Source organism: Canis lupus, chromosome 36, assembly GCF_003254725.2.
Source record: "Canis lupus dingo isolate Sandy chromosome 36, ASM325472v2, whole genome shotgun sequence".
Taxonomy (NCBI): Eukaryota; Metazoa; Chordata; class Mammalia; order Carnivora; family Canidae; genus Canis; species Canis lupus.
This window is the reverse complement of record NC_064278.1, coordinates 28,184,856-28,211,504: the sequence shown is the minus strand read 5'-3', so window position 1 is coordinate 28,211,504 and position 26,649 is coordinate 28,184,856. Positions and strand designations below refer to the sequence as shown.

General features: G+C 33.2%; 1 long non-coding RNA gene across 3 annotated transcripts in view; it reads left to right on the top strand.

The window, feature by feature from the left end:
• Window positions 1-26,649, top strand: part of LOC112668235 (uncharacterized) — a 236,092-nt gene that overhangs the window by 194,472 nt on the left and 14,971 nt on the right. Inside the window, exon 4 of one of the 3 annotated variants that reach the window (XR_007408595.1) lies at window positions 11,606-11,652. The exons of the other annotated variants lie outside the window; for them this stretch is intronic. This is a non-coding gene — a long non-coding RNA (uncharacterized LOC112668235). The remainder of the gene's footprint in view (window positions 1-11,605; window positions 11,653-26,649) is intronic. 3 annotated transcript variants of the gene reach the window in all.

Sequence of the window (26,649 nt, the reverse complement as noted above, 5' to 3'; positions counted from 1 at the left end):
AAGTTTTCTCCCTCTCCTTTTTTGGATTTGCACTTATGCTGGAGATACTTACTAGTTTCAAGTCATAAGTGGGCATGATGTGATGAATAAGAAAAGTTCCCACCAAAAGTCGTTACAGAACATCCAGTAAGGTTTCTGTTATCTCATGTAGTCTGTGGTAACTATTCTCCTTCCAAGAAGGCATCTGCTAAATAGCTGTGTTCCCTCTGTACCCATGTTGCACTTGCTATTATATCCAATTATTTAAAATAGATTGGTAGAAGTCTTGGGTCTTTTCTTATTCTTCCTTAAAGATATAAGTCCTCTCATCTATTATTATCCATTCTTTGGGTTTGCAGAAATCAGTACAGCTGGCTTACCCTTCCATGAAGCTTCCCTTTGGTCTCTGCCCTGCTTATGCTGGGAGTTCAAACCAGTATGTGGTTTGCCAGCCAGAGTTCCCGATAGGACACAGAACACCAGGAGGCCTACTAGCAGATCCTCCCTGTTATCTGAGGGTTCCACCTCCAGTCCCTTTTCCTCATACCAGAGCCAGTGAGGTGGATGAGTAGGTATAACATTCAAACCAATATCTCGCTCTACTGTTCTCTCTTTATTGCTCTTTTTCAGTTAATGGCTAGAATGTCCTTTGAGAAAGGAGAAAAACAGTCTCAGAAACTTGTTTTTAGATACATTTCTTACTATAAGACCAGTACTATTGAGTTTGACTTTGCTTTTGCTGACAACTCCTCAAGTCAATGAACAATTCCAATCTAACTGGCTTAATGACAGTAATTGTAAGTGTGGAGGGAAAGAAGCATGTTGGCTAATTGGTCACAATATTACCTCGTTAGATATCCAGCTTGGACCTTGAAAATTAAACTTTTTTTCTCCTCGAGTAAATAAGAAGAGGTTGAATTTCAGCAGAAGTGGCACTGTACACAAAAATATGAAGATGTGAAAATACATGGCACATTTGGATAATAGTCTGTACAAACACTGCCCTGGCTCACGTTAATCATCTCTTACATGAATACGTTTCTTCTCCAATACTTCAAAATGTGGCTGAAAATTCATGTCATGAAGGAAGTAGGTTTCAACTCTTTTATTAAGAGCCTATTAATCAATCCCAGCAGTCTCACCTCTATCAGTGACAAAGATAGCATTGAAATGGAACTATACATACCCTCCTTTTACCCCTTCAGAGCATGGCTTACTTTTAGTACAAGGAACAGAGTAAATTTTGACTGACTTTTTCAGATTTAAATATTATGAAAATAGCTTTGTAAAACATAAATGTGGTAAAGTTGCACTGCCAGTCTTGGGTTATTTACAGCATGTCTTCTTTGTTGTAGTTATTGGTTTACTTTGTTAGTTGACACAGGCAGAAAGAAGAAAGGAGCTCTTTGTCCTTGACAATGTATGAAAGAAAAAAGTAGGCTTATACACTGATTTGTATCTGGGTCAAGTGAGAATGTGGGCCAAAGGATTTGTCATATTGGTTATACTTCTTGTTGTTAAATTTTATTAGAAACACTCAGTGATTTATTTGTATTATATTCTGTTCAGTAAGATTGCTCCATTTTTTTTTTTTTTGGTGCATGTTATTTTAAACAACTTGGCAGTTCTTCATAGTAGAACCCTACCCTTATTAAGTGTGATTACCAGTTATCAAATGAATGATATACTTGTTAGAATAATACCCTATGGAAGTCAAATGGTTGGCAAATTAATTATTTTATCATCAAAATAGTGTATTCTCATAGTTTAAATAGTTATTTCAGTTGCTAGTCATCACATGTTAATTAATTATTTCAAAATTTGCAATGCTGGAAAACAATTGCTCTGCAAAAGGTCAAGAAAGCACCAAATCATTCCTTTGGAAAAAAACTCTTAAGATAGGAGGTGCTGTTTATATCATCCCTTTTTCCCATGATTCTCCTCATTATTTATTTATAAATTAATGTAAAATAGTTCCATAGGAAGTAATAATCCATTTTTTACAAAAACTAGAGAGGATCAAAAATTATAACATACTAAGTTATGAGTATATTAAATATGTTAAACATATGAAACTAATTTAAATAAAGTTAAATACATATTTATATATTTCTGGTATTATAAGACTGATATTGAAACATTTTGCTTTTTATTTTGGTTTTTAATGTCCTATTTTAGAACTATTAAGTGACAACTAACATTGCAATTTTTTTCATATGGAATTTTTGATGATGGAGTTTAATCTCTTCAGCAGTATAACACTATACAATTTTTCCTGTGTATTTATTTTTTTCAGGAGAAACACTCATTTTCTGAGCTCTTTAATTCTATGCCAGAATTGTATACTTGTCAAAGAGTCATGTTACTACAAGATACAAAACAATGATAGATAGATAGATAGATAGATAGATAGATAGATAGATAATAGATATAAATATTTGCATGCATTGATATGTTTCATTTTCACAGTAAACATTAGTGATGAATTTTTTTTAGGAAATTTCAGTCAGGTATGAAAGGCCCATCAGCCTTTTTTAATTCCATTAGCCCCTGTTTACTGTAGATATCTCAAGATTATCAATTAAAGTCTATATAGTTGCTAATTTCTTTGTTGTATTTTCTTTAGACTAAAATTTAAATAAAAGTTTTCTTCTTATGATAATTTCAATTTCATATGTAAATTACAAATTTACTTCTGCCTTTGGATAGCCATAATAAAATAAAATAATGAGGAATATGAACAATAATTTAGTATTATATCTATATATAAATGGGATATATAATAACAGATTTTTTTAATAAAAGGTCATATATTTTTGTGAGAACTTAAAGGATTCTATATGTCAAAGGAAACTAGAAATGAGCAAATTTTTTTTCTCTTTGCTGTCAAAATATGGGAGGAGTTGGAATGAATTTGTTCCGTAGAGAGAGAAAGAAGATAAGGGATGCCTGAACTGATAACTAGATAATTCACTGACAAAAATGAGTAAGAATATAGAACTTAAAAAGAAAAATATGCATCTTAAATATAGTGGGTAGGGGCACATGGGTGGCTCAGTTGGTTCTTGGTTTCCCCTCAGATAATGATCTCAGGGTTGTGAAATCGAGCCCTGCATCAGGCTCTGCACTCAGCAGGGAATCTGCTTGTTCTCTCCCTCTACTCCCACCCTGGTTCACACACACTCTCTCTCCCTCTCAAATAAATACATAAAATCTTAAAAAAATAATAAAATAAAATATGAATGGGTAAATAAATAATGTTTTTTGTTTCCTTGTGCTCCTTTACTCCACTTCCCACCTCTAATTTAGACTAGTCAGCACTTTCTAGTATTATTCTTAAAAATGAGATTGAACTCAATCCAATGACATATAGGATGCTAACCAATTGACAAATCATATTCAAAATAAAATCCAGAAAAATTAATCTCAGCTATATGAATCATTCTAAATTAATCTATGTATTTATTTTATCCTGAATAAAAATCTAAGTATGAAAAAATTCATGTGATATAAAAGTTGTTTACTCTTTTAGTCATACAAATGTTTAATGCTTATTTTAAACTCAATTGTCCCTTGAACAATATGAGTTTAAACTTTGCAGGTTCACTTAAACATGGTTTTTATTTTCAATAAACACAGTATAGTAAATGTAATTTCTCTTCCTTATCATTTTCTTCAAATATTTTTTCTTTAGCTTACTTTATTGAAAGAATACAATATATAATACATATATAATATAATTGTTAATTATTTAGGTTATCAATAAAGCTTCAGGTCAACAGTCTGATACTACTAATTAATTTTGGAGAGAGTCAAAGGATATATGAGTTTCTGACTGTCTATGGAAGGTTGGTACTTCTAACTAACATACTGTTCAAGGATCACTTATATTTTATTTTCTTACAGTAATATTAGTGACAAGAAGAATTTCAGTTTATGTTTCATTAAAATATAACTAAAATCAATTGCAATGTAATATTGTTTATATCAGAGAAAGATATTTTTATATAATTTTCCAGAATTACTAATGATGAATACTAAATTCTGGATTTCACTTACCATAATTCAGAAAATGGCAAAGGTAACTATAGAATTAAATAATGAAATGGTGAGAAAAAAAATTACAACATTTTCAAATATATTGAAACCTTTGCCAATTTTTGTTTTGCTGAATTTCTAATAAGTTTTATTTTTTAACCTGAATGCTTTATTAACCTGAGCTATTAAAAATGTGATTTGTGATAGTTGAATATTTTTATTTCAAGATTATGCAAGTTTCTCCCAACATTCTTATAATTGCATAGAAAATTATTTCTGAGCTATCATTAAATATCAATAATATATTATATATGCAAACCCATTCCTTTTTTCAATTAATCATTTAAAGTTTGTAGTAATATTATTGAAATTACCCTGGTAAAATCTCAGTGTTAAAGTTACTAATAGTGATAGTGTTAATATGATTAAATGTTATTAATAGTAATAGAGTGTTAATTATTAAAACAATATAACAGGCAGATTATCTTTTATGAAATGATGCTAAAATTTAGGCTCAATTGAGAGGATTTGACATTAAATAATAAATTAAAGCATATGTTTTAGTTTTCATGGTTTATATTTTATTTAAATGCAGATCAAGTCAATAACCTTCACTGTAAGGAAAAGGGCTCAACTTTATTTGATGGGAACTTAAATCATAATAGTGTAGTCTTAGGTCTTAGGAAAGTGGAATTGAATATGCAACATTTCTCAGGAAAGTAAAAATGAAGAATGATGTATGAACACATTTTGAAAGAACAACAGCTTAGGAAAGTTTGATTCAAATAGCAATCTTTGATAAAGGTTAGTCCTGGATTGAAACAACACCATTAAAGATTAGCCATTTTAGTAAATTATATAATCAATACTATATTTGTTTTCTAGTCATTGAAGATTAAGTACATATTTGAAAGAATTAAATGGATGCTTTGGCATTCACTGGGAAAAACTAATTGGAGAACACTTTTCTACTAAGTATATTGTTGCTTTGGTACACTCCATTGTAATGTCCAAATAAATTCATGATTCTAGAAAGTCAAGCGTTCATATCACCATCTTCCAGAGAATGGAGGGATTACAAATCCACCAGATAACTCGCTGTACACTTTTCATTACACTGACTATGTAGGAGTTACTAAGGGCTGTATACAAAATCACTACACTGAATTGGATCATGGTGGAGCTCAATAACATCAAAACAAGCAAGTTATAGTTGAAGCTTTATTTAAAATACACTTAAAAAATTTCATGCTCTCTTTTTGTTTTGTTTTATAAGTTTTTATTTTAATCCAAGTTGGTCAACATACAGAGTAATATTAGAGTCTGGTGTCCAATATCATGATTTAACACTTCTACATTACTCCTGGTGCTCATCACAAGTGCACTCCTTAGTCCACTTATGGATTAAGTAACATTGTGTGTCGACTATACTGAAAAAGAGAAAAAACACACTTCTCTTAATCAAAAGACACACCATATCCACAGAGACATAAGTAGGGTTTGCCATTGGTGGCCAAATACATACATACATGGATACAAACACACACACACACACACACACACACACACACACACACACACAATTAATGCATCTTTCTTGCATGTTACTTTTAAATAAAATTTTGAATATTTATTGAGTAATGTATATTTTGTAGATGGAAAATACAAATAATTAGAGGACACAGTAAATTCAATCAAGGTGAAATTAGTAGAGATATTTTAGTTCAATTGACATCAGTAAAGAGTTTACCAATTTTAAAGAAATGAATATTTCAATGTGAATCTACTTTCCATTTGCCCACATGACTTTTAATTAGACTATATCTCAAAGTATCAGGTGGTCAATAGGGAAAGACGAAATGAAGATGTGCCTAATTACATATACAGTCTTAAATATGCAATAGAAAAATCATAACAGAAAATGTATCAATTAAATAATAATAATGTAATACCTAGTCTGGGAATTTGTATGAGCAGGGATCACCAAAGCAATTTAGATGTAATGGCACCTTTTGTGCAGTTCCTATGAACCCAATATCCTCACTAAGATGTAGGAAATTGCAAACTTCACCAACTAGCTGGTTCTTACAACAAATAGCAAAGTAGACTAGAAGTGGGATAAACACTATATCTTATTTTTTATTTCAAATTTTAATCGTCACCAATTCCAACAGGAATTATATTGACAGTGTCATGGAGATTCCTAACCTAGAAGTATTATGCCAACACTGATACCTATTGAATATGGTATTACAACTATTAAGGCCAATCTGTGAAATATGTCACATTTGCTTGTAATTCAGTGAACCATATTCAACTAATATAACCACCCATTAATCAACAAAATGCAATCCTTTCAGAGCTTCACTAAGGGAAAATGAATTAATACACTTTATCTGGCAATGGTTTCCTTCTATAGTGTTTCTAATTTTTTTTTACTCAATATTATAAGTTTTATCATTTAAGTTCAGATTTTATATCTTTTAATATTTTACATGTTTCTTAGTCTGCTTTAATGCATCTTATATCGTGGTTTGCTCACTATCTGTACATATGTATATATAGATATGGAAATATTGATAGCCTAAGCCTGATTAATATGTTTACAAAATGTATTTATTCTTATCCTCTCAATACTGAAATTCACTGCATAAAATTGCAAAGCTATGCCTCACAGTCTTGTGTGATTGTATATAAGGGGCATCATGTAAATATAATAATATTAAGTTAAAGTATGTATGACAACCTAAGGGAGGATCTTAGAATAGAGGGCAAAGTAAATTTTTTTTGGTGGGATTAGTAAAAGAGAAAGCTAATGTTAAAAAGAAAATCAGATTGTTTGCAAGATATATAAATAAACTGATTAAAGCAGGTAAAACAGGAAGAAAGATCTTGGAACCTTACAACAAATGATTTTTCACAACCTTGTATATATGGGCAAAATTTACTTACTCATCACTGTCATAAAATTAGCAATTTTATACACATCTTGCTTTGAGAATGATGTCATGTCTAAAGGGCATATTAATTTGTTTTAAATGAATGAAGTCATGAGTGAAGTCACTTAAATGAGTGGATGAAATTTTCATAACAGACCCATTTGTGTACTGCTAGTAATGGTGTAAACAGATGCAATATATGATGAAAGCAATTTGACGTAATGTAACAAGATGAATAAAACTGTCCTGATCCTTTAAACTAGTAGTAAACCTGTTAGAGAGAAATTCTTAGTAAGTGGAAATTTGACGATGTGTCAATTGAAAAGATATTTATCACAATATTATTGTAATAGTAAAAAATAGAAATGGAGGGAAAAAAAACAGAATCAAATCAAACCATTGGACTATGTAGAAGTAGTTCTTAAAATAATATATTCCAGAGATTAACTTAATGATAGAGGAAACTCCTTGAAGCAAAAAAAAAAAAAAAAGGTTATGATACTTTACATAGAGTAACCCATACAATTTTGTTGTTGTATAAACATCCATATACACACATTGAGCTAGAGACTGCAGTCAGAGTTAAAACAGATAATGGCACTTCAACTCTGAATTTTTTTGATGAATTAATTTAACTATTTTGATCCTCTTTGCCATCTTTGGTATATTTGTACTTTCCCTTCAGTCTTAATATTTTATAGTCCTATAACTGTAATCACAGTTTCTCCTTTTCTTTATGCAGGTGGTTATTATGGGTCTTCTATGTTTTGGTAGCACTTTAGTCTTGTTATGGTGATGAACAAGATGGATAAAATACATGTCATCCTGGAAACAGCGCCAGGGTTCATAGAATCATTTTTTGTAACGGCGAGAGAGTAAATATATCTGTTGCACAGTCTTTGGGTTTTTTGTTTTGTTTTGTTTTGTTTTCTTTAAACTTGCTACAAATGTAAAAGTTATTCGTAACTTATAGGCCCTATAAAAGAGTCCGTAGGTCCGATTTGGCACATAAAGCCATAGTTGGCCAACTCTTGTTCCAGTTCAGTGATATCCCAGTGGTTTGCTTTGGTTCTCATTATAAAGATTGGAACACTTACCAGGAAAGGGTCAAACATTGCAGAGACCCCACAAGCAGTCAGACAATCTGAACAACTAAAGATTAGTCCTGTGTGTCCAATAAGTCTTTTGAATGCCTTGCTGCCCATCATCCACATGAAATACTGCATCCTAGTGACCTGGGTCTAAAACCTAACTTATCCTACAAATAAACACAAATGATTTTTGAAAAGATTTTAATATTTACTACACTACCTAAGAATAAAACTAGCATATTAAAAAAAAAAAAAGGAGGATAACTCCTCTGTTGCTGCTGTTGGGAGTCATTACTAAAAATTGTACATCAGAAACCCTGCACATAGAAATTGAATTATAATACAACACACTTGAATCAGTCTACATTTTTAACTGTTGTATTCACTGTCATTTTTTAATTAGAAACAAAAATCTATTTCATTGTTTCTTCTAATGTAGTATCATTTATTTTAATTACCCTTGTTTTATTTTTCTTTATAGCATAGTCAAGGAATCACATACTTGCAAACCCACTGACATATGCACATATAGGTGTTAAATCATTTCTGAATTTCATTTCTCGATAAGGTTTGATTATCTTAATGTAAATCAGATTCCATCCAGGCTATACTGTATTCTAAAATGAATGGCTTGGTGGAATTAAAAGGAAGAAAAATGATGGATTCCTTCATTTGATTATCCAGTATGTATACATATATATTTAATAGATTATTTTTCTACAGTTACACAGAACTGATTATGGTTAGAATTGTTTACCAAAAAAAAAAAAAAATTGGCCCATCAATGAGAAACGAAAAAGTGATTTTTATATTCATTTACCAGTTAAGACTTCATAAAATATTTTATCTTATTGTATGTTCATTTTTCTGAACCTTTCTGCTCCTAGGTCTCTTCTCATTTCATCTATTCACTTATTTGAAATTTATTTACTTTCTTTGTAGCATTTGTGCAACAGCATTTAATTGTAATGCTTTATATATTAGGAACATGACAGTACACAATATTTACTAACTTAGAATCATACATGGTGTACTAGGTATGCTTCTTCAATTAAATCCTCTCTAATGAATGACAAATTATTTTGTTTGGTAATAAAAGTCATTGACTTTGATATGTAGGTGGTAACGGACAGTCTTTTTATCTTTAACTCATTAAAAAAAAACTGCTTTCCTAAGCCAGAATAAATAAGATCATCTAACAGAGAGTTCAAGCTTGTTTCTTTCTACCTCAATACTTTATTACTTAGTTGGATACTTCCACATGAAATCCTGGGGTTTTGGTTGGGATTAGCTTAATATCCTTGCTTGGAGCCTTCTAGTGACCTCAAGAGAGAGGAAATTACTAGAAAGTTCAGAGACAAAGAGCCATTAGGTGAAAAAGGATATCAGCTAATGAGACTCCTGTGGTTAAAAAGTACCTACTACTATGAAATTTATGAGGTCAGGTTCTTTTTAGAATCCTTTTTTGTTTCAGTTCAGATTGAAAAGAAAAGAATAGAGTTCAAGGTACTCTTGAAACTATCCTTGTGATTCTCAGCTTCTAGAGTGAATTTAATATCCATTCAAAAAATGAAAATCATGTTTCTTCTTCCAACAGTTTTGTCAGATATTTTTTTAGGTCCCAGCTATACATTAGGAAAAAAAAAAAAGAGGTTTTTGATCTCGTAGGACTTATATTTTAGTGTGCATAGTAGGAGGTAAGGATAAGGAAACATTTAATACACATATAATTTTTTTAAATGAAGTTTAATGTTATGTGTGTTTTTTTTTTTTTTAAAGTAAATATGAGAGAATGGAAGGCCTAATAATTAGTCAGGGAAGGTTTCATGGAATCGATGATGTCTGAGCTTAGATTGAAATAAAGGAATGGACCAGCCCGAAGCAAGACTTCCTATGCAGAAGGAACTGCCAATGCAAAGGCCCCAAGGCAGAAAAAAATTGCACTGTTCCAGAAATAGAAAGGCTTGTGAGGTTTCAGGCCAGTGACTAAATGACTAAATTTGAGAGTCGTAGGTAAGAAATGTGTATGCGAAGGTAAGTGGGGAGACTACACAGAGCATGGAAGAGCAAATAAGGGGTTTGGATTTTATTTTAAGTAAAATGGAAAGTTATCAATGTACCTTGAATAGTTAAGTATCATAATCCAGAAGTGCCTTGGAGAAATTTTTATAGCAGAGTAAGACTAGAAAAGGAAAGACATTTAGTCCATTACAGTTACCCAAACAGGTCTGACTTAAGAGGAATGGTAGCTCCGTATAGGAAGTGGATTAACATTTTGGTCATAGTGTCACTAAAACTTGCACAACACATAAAAATACATAGGCTCCATAAAAGTGTTCATTTGTCAAATGAACAAATAGTTTAGATATGAATAATGGAGGAAAAGATAATTCAATAATTCCTAAGTTTGGGGCTTGAGAAACTATGTGAGTGGGAATACACTAAGAAGAAGACAGGCCTCTTCCGCCGTCCTTTCATCTTTTAGTATGTGGCTGCTATTCCGTTGTCTTTTGGTTCCCAGAATGGAAGATACTGGACCTGAAAGGCTATTTATTTTAGCTTAGAGATAATTTGTTATTTTCAATGAAAGCCCCCAAGATTTTCCCCTTTTTTTCTAAGTTCATAAATTTTATCAGGATGTGGTTAGTTATAAAACTTCCCACAGCAATCCTGTCTGGAACTATATAGAACCTTTGAACCAGAAGACTCATATCTGAAAGTGGTTTATTCCATAAATAACGGATGACAAGAGTGGCAAATTTTCAACTAAATGCCAGAATAAATTAAGATTTATTGTCACCTGAAGAAACAGATGAACATAATATATATGTATTAAACTGCAAATAAATGTAAAACAACGAGAAACTTATAATTCACAGGATTTATTTTTACATTTGTATTTTAAGGATTTTGATATATCACAATACACGTATAAAAACTAAACACTCTATTATTATATCAGTATGTGGAAGATTACCAAAATTAGTAAGATCTTACATATTCAACAAATGAAGAACATGGGGAAAAGCATGTTCATATAGAAATGTTGAGTATTTATGGGATCTTATAATTTCTTATCTAGTGTAGAGGTGTTGGAAATAGTTCTCTGGAGTTGAAAGGTACAGTTCCCTTGAAGAATTGTCAAAGAACATATTCCCTAGAAGTAGTAAGCAGAGAAAGGTTACACTGGTGTCAATTCAATTCTTCCATTCTTTGTTTTATTTTCCCTCCAAAAATCAAATCAGTCATCTTCTTTGTTACATTTAAAATTTTGCATGCATAAAGTTTAAGCTTTATGAAACTACTATTTTTTTTAAAAGACCTATTTGTTTATTTTGAGGTTGTGGGGAAGGGGCAGCAGGACAGAGTCCTCAAGCAGACTCCCTGCTAAGTGGGGAGCTCCGAGTTGGGGCAAGATCTCACTACCCATGAGATTGTGACCTGAGCCAAAACCATGCTCAAGTAACTCAGCCACCCAGGACCACAAAACTATTTTGATAGCCTGTTTCTCTTTTGTATTTGTTTTTAGATATAATAATTACTCTGATCTTTCTCTAGTATTTTTTTAAAAGAAGCATCCCCTGTGAAGACAGATGAGCTCATAGGTGGGTGGCTTATTTCTCTGTTATTAATATATTTAAATTTATGTAACTGGCGAAGATCAAACTGATTTTAAGCTTAGCATGTTGGCATTTCCCCTCCCCATGATTTCTTATAAAATATGAATGACATCGTATGTTGTAAAATAGCTAAGATTATGAAGTAGAACAAATGTGGAAACAAATGTTTGAGAGCAAAGCAGACCATATTTTTCATTAAAATTGAAGAACCAAATTGGTCAGAAAGTGGTATAAATGGAAGGGGAAAAATGTCTGATTTACGAGAAAGATCATAAAATAGGGGCATTTGTTGAGTCCTTCCTCAGCATTTATTTCCACCAAAATACCATTGGTTTCCCTTTAGAAAAGTCTATCCTTTTTCACTGTGTAGAATTCAGAGTGTATGTTTGGGCAGGGATGGGGATCGGGACAGCTCTTACCCAGAGTTCCCTTGGTTGGTCCCAAAATAAATTCTTCATCTCTCTAGCCATAAGAGTCATTTCATTTCAAGGCCGGTGAACTATTTCAGGCCAACGAGAGTAACAGAATCCCAGTATTTGCACAGAAGATACCAGAAATATTATCTGTTATCATTTGGATGTGAAATAAAAATATGCATATTAACTGAGGCAGCCTTAAGATAAAGTCTGAAATCATAGATATCTGTGCAGAGATGGAGAGAAATTCTTCTTCACTGATATTTTTTAGCGACTGTATCAAAACTTCCCAAGGTCATCCTCCCGTATAATGTTCATAGCTGTTAGTATCTTTTTTTAGTGTTTAAATATATTTGACTAGGTTTTTGCTATTAAATACATCCTAACGTATACTGAATTTCAAGGACAGAATGGATAGATAGCTAGGATATCTATCTATGATATTCTAGATATATCTAGATATATCTATCTATGATCTGTCTATCATCTATCTAAAGAAAGAGAGATAGTATGAAAACATCTCTGGGTTATACGTGAGAGAAATAAGATAGGTATAATAACAGTGCCTTACTGAGGGGGGCACTTGACAGGATGAGCACTGGGTGTTATTCTGTATGTTGGCAAATTGAACACCAATAAAAAATAAATTTATTATTAAAAAAATAAAGAAAAAAAATAACAGTGCCTTACAGAAAAGAAACAAAAGGGAGAAGTAGAAAGATACTGGGAAGTAGAAAAGGGGGTTGAAAACACATCATAAGAGACCCAGGAAAGATAAATATGGAATATAGTAAGGAGAATTAGGATGCTTTACAAAGAAGATAGAATATGACAATCTTTCAATATATGTACTCCTTGGAACAACTGGGCTAGGTATTCCTCTAAGATACCTTTGTTTAATGAACTATATCTCAAAAAATAAAAATAAAAATAAATAAAATGAACTATATCTAATTTTACAGGAAAAATGTGAATATGTGTTATCATTCCAGCTTCTTAAAATGTTCAAGCTAGTCAAATATTTGTTATTTATTACAAGAAGTATTCAGATTGATGATAAATAGAAGCATAATAATGAGTAGAAACATAATTATTGTATACTCGTATGTACTCTATGTTTACATATATTTATTACATACTCCGTATATGTGTGTGTGTATATATGGGTTGAGAGCTGAGCTAGACTGTATATTGTAGTAAAGTTGTAAAATATAGTTGCTTGCAATATTTTATTCTCAATAAGGAAATGCTAAAAAAGAAATGTCCTTCACTACAAAATACCATGGTTCTATTCTAGGCATTAGCAGACACCATTTTCCATATCGAGAATAAAATTAGAGCAAAGTGCCATATTTTCCAAGTATAAAAGATGACTAGGATGACTCCAGAGCACCAGTAGTTTCTCTGCTGTCAGCAAAATCAGCGGGGGTGCCAGCCAAGAGCACTGAGGCTGGTTAAAAGCATAAATGTTTCTAGAGAAGAACATATTTTGAAGTGAGATATTTTAGTTCAACATTCTGCAAAATTTACCTTCTAAATATGGACATAAGTGAGACTTGGCTTTAGAGATTACTAAATAGAATATGACAAGGAGAGTGGAGACCCTGTATATACAGGGAAATTATTAATGACTATAATTAAAGTCATTCCATCACGGGAATGTTGTCTTTAAGATATTACACTTCAAGGTACATTATATCTCGCTCTAAATTAGAGTTAGACTTTGGGTTTAAGTGAATGTATTTTATCTGCAGAATCCTATTTTAAATTAAAGATATAAACACATATAGGTTTAGATATATGTAAATATACATGTCATACTTTATATAGTATTTCATGGAATAACTCACATTTTCATTGTCTTACTGCCTGTTAGTAAATTTATTCCCACTTTATGAATCGTAAAATAAGTTTTGGTAATTACTAAAGACAATGAAAATAATGATCATATATAATTATTTTTTTAAATATGATTATCATAAAGGAAAAGATTTTAAAGAAGAAAAGAGTTTTTCAGAAAGCCTGGTTATTATGATCTTAAGAAGACTGGAAAGTACACGGTAGTATTAATTTTAAATTTTATGCTATTTAAGGCAACTTAAACCTTAGTAAAATGTTATTATAATCATAAGTAATAATATGTGAGTGTCCACAAAAAAATTAGCTTAGGGACAACAAAAAGGGAGGGGAGTAGGAGTTTTTGAAAAGTCTAAAATAATTTGGGAAATTAAATGTAAGTGTGTACACTCACTAAAAGAATCTTTCCTAAAGAAAAAAAAAAAAGAAAACTGGTGGCCTATTTCATACAGCAAATGTCTCAAACATCAGAAACCAATAAGGATGGATTTCTGTCTTTTATATCCTCATTTGCTTTTGTGACAGAAAGTTTGAACCTCCAAGATTTTTAATTCTTTCTTTTCTTTCTATATGCATACCTGTATGTAACTTCACCTTAAATCCAAATTATTTTGGATGTAATTATTAGCAGGCATTAGGTATTAACTTTCTTCTTATACTGAGTAAGTACTAACTAGTATTTAGTTAGTACTAAATATTATTGCTTATTACCATTATCACCAATATTATAAAATAGGCATGTGTATGGAAGAGTGGGAAGTAAGACTAAGAAGCATGTGAAGCTGCAGAGGTTGGAAAAGTGCAGTAAGTCCCCTTAATCCTAGGACACAAACTGAGGGTCCCTGGAGGGGAGATGGGTGTGGGGGCGTGGGGGGGGGGGTTGGTACCTGGGTGATGGGCCTAAGGAGGGCAGTGATGTGATGACCACTGGGTGTTATGTAAGACTGATGAATCCCTGACCTCTATCTCTGAAACAAATATTACATTATATATTAATAGAATTTCAATAAAATTTTCTAAAAAGTATATGCAGCCAAAAAAAAAAAAAAAGAAGAAGAAGAAGAAGAACCAGTTCCAAGTTTCATTGATCTGTTCTACTGTTCTTTTGGTTTCTATTTCATTGATTACTGCTCTAATCTTTATTGATTCTCTTCTCCAACTGCATTTAGGCTTCATTTGCTGTTCTTTCTCCAGCTTCAATTTCCTGTTTTTAGCTCTTCTATTGCTCTCAGTTTTATCGCTTTTTTCTACCACCTTATTATTTATCCTTTCACTAAGACTTTTTATTAATTAAAAGTCCACAATCCAATATGATCCATACATAAGGACATCTCTACACCCCTATCCAGCAAGAAGAAGTTCTAGAAGATAAGACCTTTCACACTGAGCGACCTTAAAGATTTAAGGGTCAAAATTGTTCAGGGGGGAAATGATGAGAATAAAGGCAAAAGAAATGTTAATAAAATTTCCTTACAATTTGCAGCCCATGATAAATAACCAAAAGGGGCAGAATGTGATATTCTTCAAGGAAATCACAACTGCCTCAATGTTAATGCTTTGCTAGAGGCAAAAAGCAAGGTTAGCGTGACAATAGCCAGACTTCCCAATCCCATAAGTCTTCTTTAACATATGAAAATCCTTTTAGAAATTTCCTTTATCTCTACCCTCCCTAATTTAAAAGTATATAATCAACCCATCCTCACAATCCCAGTGCAGCTCTTTCTGCCCACGGGTCCTTGTTCCTGTGCTTTAATAAAAACACCTCTTTGAGCCAAACAAATAAGTAAATAATGGCTGAAATATAATAAAAATTCTTTCCTAGGAAGAGGATTAAAATAATCACTCTGAATTAACACATAGTTTTCCTCAAAACTCTCATTTAAGCTTCCTAGCCCCTTGCATTTTTCCTTTCCACCATTTCCTTTCAGGGTGACTGTTCTTATCTATATCACATTCATAGAAATGAAAAGATCATGGGGAATCATTCACGGGACACTGTTAGTGGCAAACCTGGAAAGGGTGCATGTCACTTCAGCTCACATATAAAAAGTGATGAGGAAATAGGCATTTCTAGACTAAAAAACCAGAACTTCCTACCTGTGGATCTGAAACATAAAAAAAAAATGTTTTTTAAAAAGTCGATGAAATAAACTAGCTAGATTTTGTGTAAAAAGCAGACATTCATGCCCAGAAATAAGGCCTCTCTGCAGGTAAGGAGAACTACAAATGCTTATTTTAGACAGCAAACCTGCGCAAGGTTTATTGATGATGCTAAAGCTGTAGATGAGGTTCTCCTACTCATTACAGAGCCTAAGTCTTTTCTTTTTTTCTTTGGTTTGGTTTCCCTTTTACTGTTTTTTTTTTTTCCTTTTTTTTTTTTTTTAGATTTTATTTATTTATTCATGAGAGAGACACACACACAGAGAGGCAGAGACACAGGCAGAAGGAGAAGCAGGCTCCATGCAGGGAGCCCGACGTGGGACTCGATCCCAGGACCCCACAGTTACACCCTGAGCCAAAGGCAGATGCTCAACCACTGAGCCACCCAGGCATCCCTTCCCTTTTACTGTTATTGCTGTTTCCTAACTGAGATTTCATTTTAATTCAAAATTGTTGCCATCAGAAGATGGGGAAAACCAGCCCTAGTACTAGAAATTAAACAAGACCACCTTCTCTTACTGTCTCCTTTATCATTTCTTCACACCCTTACAACTCGTGGGAAAAGTAGTTCTTAACAATCTATGATTACATAGTTAATGAATTATATAGCTATATGTGAATTATAAAGACATAATTTTGGATCCGGAATCCAAAAGTGCTAGTGGAAGCAATAACAGGATGAGTAAAAAAGTGAAGAGTGAATGAAAGGAAGGAGAGAAGGAAAATAAAAGTTTGGACGGAGAACAAGCAAACTAAATTCACAAAATGTAGGAATGTATCTAGTAATACAATACTTGAGCTCGTAAAATCAACAGTAGCCGATCTTATAGGTAAAACACTTTACATAACATCTGAAAACATTTTTAGTTATTTATTATGATATAATTGAGGTATAATATTTCATAAGTATAGGTAAACAACATGTTGATTTGATACTTATTTGATTATGATCTCAGTGTCAGCTATCAGCTCTATTACCCCAATTAATTATCATTTGTTTTATGTGGTGAGAATGATGTGAGAAACAAAGGCAAAAGAAAAAAACTTAGATTCCCTTGCTGCTGATAGCCTTTTGATAAGACCTTAAAAGAGGTCCAGTGACCTTCCTCTAGAAACTCAACTGCCTCGAGGTTGACTTTCCTGAGGACAGAAGGCAATGTAGCCCCACCCTCCAGGATCCTGTGACTCTAGTTTAACTTCTAAAAATACATTTGAAAATTTCTTTCATCTCTACCACCCAAGATACATGTTGGCAATCATCCCCCAAGAATATAGCCCAATGATCCCATCTGAAGGGTCTCATGAGGAGGGTTTTACCAGACAATAAATGACCTTTTCCTAACAATAGCTCGCCCTCTCAAGGTCCTGGAAACCTTGCTTCCAAAACTCCTTAGAGTCTTATGCCATCCCTGACCCCCTCCCAACTTGAAAGTATAAAATAGGCCCCTCCTCATGACCCTACTAGTGCAGCTCTTCCTGCCCCTGGGTCCTGTCCCTGTTCTTTAATAAAACCACCTTTTCACATCAAAGATGTCCCAAGAGTTCTTTCTTGGCCATCAGCTCCAAACCTCAACATTTTCCTACATCAAGAACATTCAAGATCTACTCTCTTAGCAACTTTTATGTATATAATAGAGTAGCATTAACTGTAATCTCCGTGCTGTACACTACATTGCCAATTGTATTTATCTTATAATTGAAGTCTATACCCTTTGACCACTGTCCTCCTGCTCTGCTCTCTGTGTCTATGAGTTTGAATCTTTCAGCTTCTACCTCTAAGTGTCTCTCTGATTTATTTCATGTAGCATAATGACTTCAAGTTTCATCCATCTTGGTGCAAATGGCAAGATTTCTTTCTTTTTTCATAACTCAATAATTTACATGCATTCATATACACCACATCTTTATCTATTCATCCATTGAGGGACTCAGGTTGTTTCCATATCTTGGCTATTGTGAGTAATGCTGCAGTGGACATCAGAGGGGAGCTATCTTTACGAAGTCTTGATTTCATTTCCTTTGGATATATACCCAGAATTGGGATTGCTGATTAAAAGATTTTCAAACTAATATATTGAAAATATTTGAAGAGTTAAAAGAAGCCATTTATAAGACAGGAACAAATGGCTCCTGAAATTAAAAATGCATCATATGGAGTAAAGTATAGCTTTGAAAAAATTAGAATTGAAGAGTTCACCTATAATTTCATTGCACTTAAGAGGTAAAAAAAAAAAAAAAAAAAAAAAGAAAAAGAGTAGGTAATTAATAGTTGTGCATGAAAAATTTTGAGACTCCAGTGATATCTGTTATTTTTGTTCTTTTGAAAAAACAATGCTCAGATGAATATTCTTATGTACATCTTGCTGTTTACCCATCTGTGACAATTTCTCAAAGATTTGTATTTAGTAATGAAATTGGTGTGTTGCAATATAAACTTTTTTCTCAAAACTTATGGTTTTAAATTGTTCTTTAATATAGACACACCAAATTTACATCCACACAGTGAGGGTCTTTTCCTACATTTTAATAACAGTTGGTAACATGAGGGTCTTCTCCTACCTTTAGCAATTGGATGGACTTAAGCTAGAATCTCATGACCTTGTTTTACGATATTTTACATATTGACAAGGATGTGTCATGAATCAAAAACTAAGTTCTATGTGCTTGAGGTCCAAACTACCAATAAGCGAATTGCATTTTCAACACAAGAATCTAGGAAAAGTAACCAGTAAATCTGATTATATTGAAGGAAATAAATAAAGATAAGTAAAGACACTAGTTGAAAAAGGAAAAAGACAGGGACATCAGGTGGTTCAGTTGGTTAAGCATCAAATTTTGGCTCAGGTCATGACCTCAGTGTCCTGGGATTGGGCCCTGCATCTGACTCTGTGCTCAGTGGGGAGCCTGCCTTCCCTCTGTGTCTCCCCCCCCCACTCATGCTGTACCTCAAATAAATGAATAAAATCCTTAAAAAAGGAAAAAAGACAATAAAATGAGAGAAGAAATCAATAAAACCTATATAGCTTATTCATTGAAAAGTCCGGAAAAATTAATAAACATTAGGGAAACTGATAATTTTAAAAGAAAAAAATATAAAAACATGGAAAAAAGTATAGATTCAAAAAAATCTTTGTGAACATTTTGAGCATTTCCATGCAAATGAATTATCAATAAATAGATGATAAAAGTCACTAGTCTAAGCTAAGTTTTACTTAACTTTCGCAGAATAATCACTATATTTAAAATTATTTCAAACTGTAGAAAAAATAAATAGAAATATATTATACTACAAGGTTTTTATATACTTGATTATAAAATTTTCTTCTCAAGGAAAACACAGAGAAAGAAGATGATAAACAAATCGCCTTATGGACAGAATTTTATCTAAGCATTAGCCTATTGAACTAGGCAGTGTTTAATAAACAAAATATGTTCAGGAAATAGAGACATAAAACTCACTGTTTGCAGATGACATGATATATATAGAAAACCCTAGCCAATACCAAATCACTTGAACAAATCAAGGGGGGGAATACATGCAAATTCTTTGAAGCCTGTAAAAATATGGGATGTTCAAGAAACTTCATCAAGCCAAACATATCAATCCAAGAATGAACAGATACATCAACTTCTCTGGCTAGCTGTTACGCCCAAGGTCTTCCTTATAAGTGTTTTTGTCCCAAATAAAAAGAACGATTATAGGAGCACTGGGTGGCTCAACCAGTTAAGCATCAGACGTGATTTTGGCTCAGGTCCTGTTCTCAGAGTCCTGCGATTGGGCTCTATGTGGGGTTCCACGCTGGACATGGAGCTGCTTGGATTCTCTCTCTCTCCCTCTTCTCTGTGCTCACTGACTCTCTTTCTCAAAAAAAAAAAAGGAAAAAAAAAGATAATTAAAAGTGTGAACATATCTGCTACCTTTACTGAAATCCTCAAGAAGGTGTTTGTTTCACATTCAGCCTTTCTTTTTTTTTTTGATGTTTATGTGGCACATAAGTAGGTGTTCCAAAACTATATGTAGCATGAATTAATTGATGCTATCAGACAAAATAATTATAAAGAATATGAATTACAGCTTACATTTTATAAGCATTTTTAGGAATTTTGCTCAGTTAGGGATTTTCTAGAGAGCCACGCTGGCGATACAGTGTAGGATTTTACGCGACCACAAGGGTAGTAGGTACACTGGTTTAATCAATTGTCAGACTTCATTGAAAAGAACCTTGGTGCATTTCATTTTATGTTAACTGTAGCTCAATTAAAATAAAATAAGTAAAGACAGGTCCTCTACGTCGAGGCCAGATTTGAGTGCCCTGAGATACAGTATGCAATACGTGTCAGGTGGAAGGACCTCTGTGTTGCATGGAGAAAGATGTGCAGATGAACAGATAGGTAACTCTTCACAAGTCTGTCCACACTTCATAGCTGCAGCATGTAGAAAAGCTGGAGTTTGGAATCAGGGCCATTATAATTTGATAATGATAATTTTGCCTATGCTTTAATAAAATATAGCAAATTCTGATTCTGACCAACTTCTTGCCGATTCAACAAAGCCTCTTGTTAATATTAAGCACGTGTCTGGGGGGGGTGTTAGGGAAGAGAGGGTATGTGGGAGTTTAGAGATGCAGCTGAGGGGATTTGCTCACTCTTGATTTTGAACACGAGTATGTAACTCTAGACGTTAAAATATGCTGTGATTTATTTCTTTTTAAATACACAAAAATGATTAATAAAAGTGCTAGTTGACATTTTAATTATCTCGTACTTTTAGACATTTACAGAAAGGATTTGATGGCTTGAAAAGCAGTGACTGTTTTCTTAGCCGTGTATGAGAGCTGATTGATTTTCAACAAACAGTTTTGCTTTGATGAAATCAACATTAATTTTCTCTTCATAGACTATTTACCTGTCAGAATGAGCAAACAGTCTATCAAATGATTACATCACTTTTCATTTCATTCTTAGTAGGAATAATATATCGTTGAGTGATAAGGTGGGGAAAAATTCTAGAGAACAACGATCTTCAACTGAGAGGCATTGATTGAATATATAATTCCATTACCTGTTTGATGCTCTCAATCATGCATCAGCTGCCATTTCATTCAAATAAGCCCTTTTAAGTTCTTTATCCCACATCCTATTTTTGGAACGAGTTAAAGGGTAGTGACTATATGAGATAGGAAAAATCATCAGTTGAAATCATTTGCATAGCTAAGAGCGCAGTGACTGATATATAGCCAGCCCTGCAGATGTTGTAATATCATATTGCAAAAATGTGCATGTATGTAACACTTCACGCATATACAAATACACATATGTAGGGACAAACACGTACATCCAGATAAAGCTATAGTCCGCGTCTGTAGTCCACCATGGTGTGTGTGTGTACATATGGTGCACAATATACATGTATGTACATATATACACACACGTGCACCACATATGTGTGTATATAGTGCATATTAATGTGCGTTTATATACATACACACACCACTCACATGATTTATACACACACTCATGTGTGTTCAGAAATAGTGTTAAATTTTATTTTCCAATCAATTGAAAATTGCTCTTCACTGGCTTTTAAATACACAAGTGTTATTGCTATGAAGATTACCTTAAGCATTGTAAAATCCATAGCTGATAATTTTTTCCGAACATTGAAAATTGCCTGTATAAATTTTATCAATTTGGGGGTGGGGAGAGATATATTATTAATATCACCTGGGAATGTGTGTGACAACTACTTATTTATTTAATTCCCTAAAATATCATATTTCCGCATCTGTTTAAATAAAATGGAGTTTGAAATGAAGATTTAATACATACTACATGTCTTCAAATTTTAATGCAGAGCTAGTCATGACTAGTTGCTCCAGAAATAGCAACAGAGTAAAAATATGTAATGCTGCAAGACTTAGTGGTTGGAGAAATCAAATTTTGGAATGGAAATTTGATTTTAAAGTAAATGCTAAAATCCTTGCTATGACAGATGGACTCAGCAGCTTCAGAGTGGGCCCCTGCTGTCTCTGTCACACTCTTGGCTGCCTTGTGTGGGCTCCAGCCCTTAAAGCAATAATGGTTCCTGTGGAGGCAGAGGGATAATGCACACCTCGAATAGCTACAAATGGTGTAAGCCTGACTAATTAATATGTACTCTCAGGTCTTATCCACTAGTAATTCACCTTAAAGTCATGTCAGCTGTTAAAAAAACGTTGGCTAGGCTACAATAGAATGCCATATGAAAAAAATATCCTATAGCTTTTTTTTTTTTTTTTAAGATTTTATTTAAAACACAGAGAGAGAGGCAGAGACAGAGGCAGAGGGAGAAGTAGGCTCCATGCAAGGAGTCCGATGTGGGACTTGATCCCAGGACCCCAGGATCATGCCCTGAGCTGAAGACAGACCCTCAACCCTTGAGCCCCCAGGCATCCCCCCAAATCCTCTAGCTTTTATACATATATTACACCTTTGAGTAAACTTCCTCTCTGTAGCTTTCTACTTTTATCTGCAATGCTTCAATTATTCATAAACAATAGTTCTCTAAAAGAGCGCAATGCATCTGTTGCTGTTGTAATGAATGAAACCGTAGCTTACAGTTAACCGTTTGGGAAATACCAATGACTACATTTCTGAAGGAAAAGAGGACTAGAGTAATATAGAACTGTTTTATGTTTTGGAGCAATTTAAACTTCTTTTTAATGTTTTCAATCGCATTTACCATCTACAACACAGAGCTCACTACTTGACACATTTATGACAGCTTAAATCGTATCCATACAATCTCAAAACAATTTGCGGATCAGTAGGTAACAGAAAATCAAAATAAAACAAGATACAATTCTGGCCATCTTTGTGGAAAAAAATAACCGGGGCTTAGATGGAATTTATCTTTTTACAGAATGGCTGCCTATAATTATGTAGACATCATCTAGATGTGAGAGACAAGATTTAGGGAGAAAAAGATAGCCCCTCTCTGATCTAAATACTTAATAGCACTTTAGTGGATCTTTCTTTTACTGTTTTAATAAATTACGATGTAATATGGCCACAGAGCAGGAAAATAAAGGACGTACATAATAGATAAATAGTAGTCAGAAGCCAAACGTAGTGGTCTAAATACTAGTGGACTGCATCCTCCACATGGCCCCGAGAGTGCTGGGGGCACGAGTGAGAGGACTGTGTTCCTGTGGTGCATTCTGTGCTTTCTCCTTTGCTCTCTTATAGGGACCTCAGATGTCCATATAGGGTATTCAAGAGAACAAGATAGCCAGCGGGGCGAGAAGTAGCTTACCTGGGTACCAGGCCCTATGGGTTTAGATACCAAGTGTTCACAGTAGTTACTTGAAAAACATCAGGTTCCCAGTACCTGGAGGATGTGATGTATGTAAAAACCGAAGTTCAAATGAAATTGTCCAGTCAACATAGAGTGAACTTGCTGGGTCAGCTTCAGACACTACTGAAACTGCTGCGGTGATCTGCTGTCTTTAGAGATCACGCCAAAATAAACATAGAATCACTTATTAAAATCTAAAATAAGCATTTTGATATTTAAAAGCACAAAACTTGGGATGCTTGGCTGGCTCGGTTGGTGGAACAATGGGCTGTTAAATTCTGGGTTGTGAGTTCGAGCCCCACCTTGATTGTTGAGATTATGTAAAAACAAAAACCTTCAAAAATAATAAAATAAAGGCACAAAACTTAAATCAGTATGTTTATGTTTTCATGAAAAAATACTAAAAGCACACAAATATTATTAAACAGTTTAAGTAATGACATCTTTACAACCCCATTATTCTATATTACTAATTAAAGAAGACATTCCTTTGAACCAACTTCAACATTATCCAATTTATATTTTATATTCATGATTGTATTTTTATAGAAATTAAAATATGAGAGCTTATATATATATATTTGTTTTATCTATTAAACAGAGTAATTTATTTTATATGTGTCAGTATTACTATTTCTATAATGGCAATACTCTCATTACTACGTTAAATTATCTTTATTTATTATTAATAAAATTAATAAAAATGCCGTTTAATTGTTTTCCTGTTTCAAACATTTAAAAGGGGAAATTTTAAAGAATAAAATAATCTTGGGACTTGAAGAAATAAAGGAATATATATTTCTTGCCAGGTATTGATGCTTACCTAAAAAAAAAGGAAAATGTACAAAAATGTTGCTTATATGACTTTCCTATCCTCTCATCTGATATATTAAGAAAATAATTTAAAATTTTACAAAAGAATATAAAAATGAAGAGAAAAAATGTGAATGGGATTTTCTGTCTTTGTAGATTACAACAAAATAATCATAGGGTTAAATTTATTAATATCTAAAATAAGCATTTTGATATTTAAAGACACAAACTTAAAATTCAATGTTTATATTTTCAAGAAAACTAAAAACACACAAACATTAGTAAGACATTATTGCCTCATTTTCTGCATCATGCATTGCTGTTGGGGATGATTTGGCTTTCTGTGACCCAAAAGTATGATCTTTACCTCTTCCTTTACATAGAATTAAGCAAGATTCTTTTTTTTTTTTTAATACATTGATGTAGACTTCAGTTGTTAGTTATATGACCAGCCACACACCTTTGACTATCTCTTTAAAATTAATTGATTGATTGATTAAAACTCAAATATAAGGGAAATAACTATTTTTAAAGCACCAAGAGCCACAATTATAAGGCCAAAATCTACATGAAATCAGAAAGAAAGAGAAGCTAACTAGAAATAAAGTGAACAATATAAATTTATTTTGCCATAAGGGTATTTGTTTATTATCTTGCACAAAGTGCAAGCAAGCCTATGGCCAACTTGCAAAAGTAGTACAAGTGCCCACAGTGCATTAAGTGGAGAACACGATGAACATCACTCTCAGGACAGAAGTAGCCACTTTTCTACCCAGAAGAAGGCAACAAAAGTTATCAGATCACTGAATAGAGGAAGGAGGAAATTAATTCATTCCCAAGAATTTTTTGATCAGAGCTAGACTTAACACAGAATTGCAGTGTACGTTCAAATGCCCATCCTGCCCCAAATTCTCAAACTATAAATTCTGTTTTAAAGTTGACAAAGACTGGTCGTTTCCTCAAGTCTCTGGTAGACAAAAACAAAATGAATTCTGAAGAAACGTCGTGATAAACATCATGACAGACCAAAAAGAACTTCTTCGAATAATTTTTCAAGGAAAATGAGCAGCTCAGGGTATGCAATTACAGTCAATACAAGAAAATAAGGCATATGAACAAGAAACATCAGAAATGCTCTTAACTATAGCTCCTCAAATATCCTATGTCAGAATTTTCAGATACAGAAAATAACAGTGGATTCAATATTTTTAAAAATAAAAAAAATAAATATGACAGAAATGATTTTCTGGTTAATGAGAATGACAAGGATGTAATGAAATAACCAAGAACGCTGAAAAATAGCTAGATCTATAACTAATCCATTTACATATAATCTCTCTATATATTCTATGAAACATACTATATAAAATATAGATCCTTATTTTAGCCAAATAGAATATCCTCAGTAGGACGACGTAACAACAGACATTGCCAGCTCTGGGTTTAACAGCACATTCAGTTGAAAATTGGTGAAGTGAAAGTAGATGGTAAAGAAATAAGAGAATGTAACAGAGATAGATCAAGGAATGAAATACAGGAGCGTGTACATGAGACCAAATATAGAGTGAAAAGTTTTACCTTCTAGCTAATGAAACTTCTAGAAAGAGAAGACGGAATGATAAAGAGACAAGACAATGCTCACTGAATCGTCATGACTTGGCAGCACCAGAGGTGAAGCAAGCTATGCTGGAAAGACGACTTGTGATATAACTGTGATTGTCTAGGATGTAAGAGTATCTTTCATGGCCAAGGGAGAGGAAGAGAAAATGTTTTTGTTTTTTTAAGAAATAATTTTTTTTTAAGATTTTATTTATTTATTCATGAGAGACACACAGATGCAGAGACACAGGCAGAGGGAGAAGCAGGGTCCATGCAGGGAGCCTGATGTGGGACTTGATCCCAGGACTCCAGGGTCACAACCTGAGCCCAAGGCAGATGCTCAACCACTGAGCCACCCGGGTGCCCCAAGAAATACAATTTTTTGAGATGGTAAATGAGAGAGCTAAAACACTTTTAACTTGAACTGAATGGAAAGTTATTGTAAGATCTTGAATAGCGGAATGAGAGTCCGTGGGTTCCGCATTGGCAGCATTATGCTACTAAGTCAGAGAAAAACAGATATTATATAATATCACTTATATGTGGAATCTAAAAAAGCCAAACTCAAAGAAACAGTATAATGGTGGTTACTAGGGGTTTGGGAGCGGATGGGGGAAAAGGGGAGATACTGATCAAAAGGTAGGAACTTCCCGGCATAAGATTAACAAATTTGGTATATGGTGATTAGCAAGGTGATTATAGCTGATAATACTATATTGTGTACTTGAATGTTGCTGAGAGGAGATCTTAAGTGTTTCAATAATTTTGTGACTTATAAATGTATCAAATGAACACATCGTA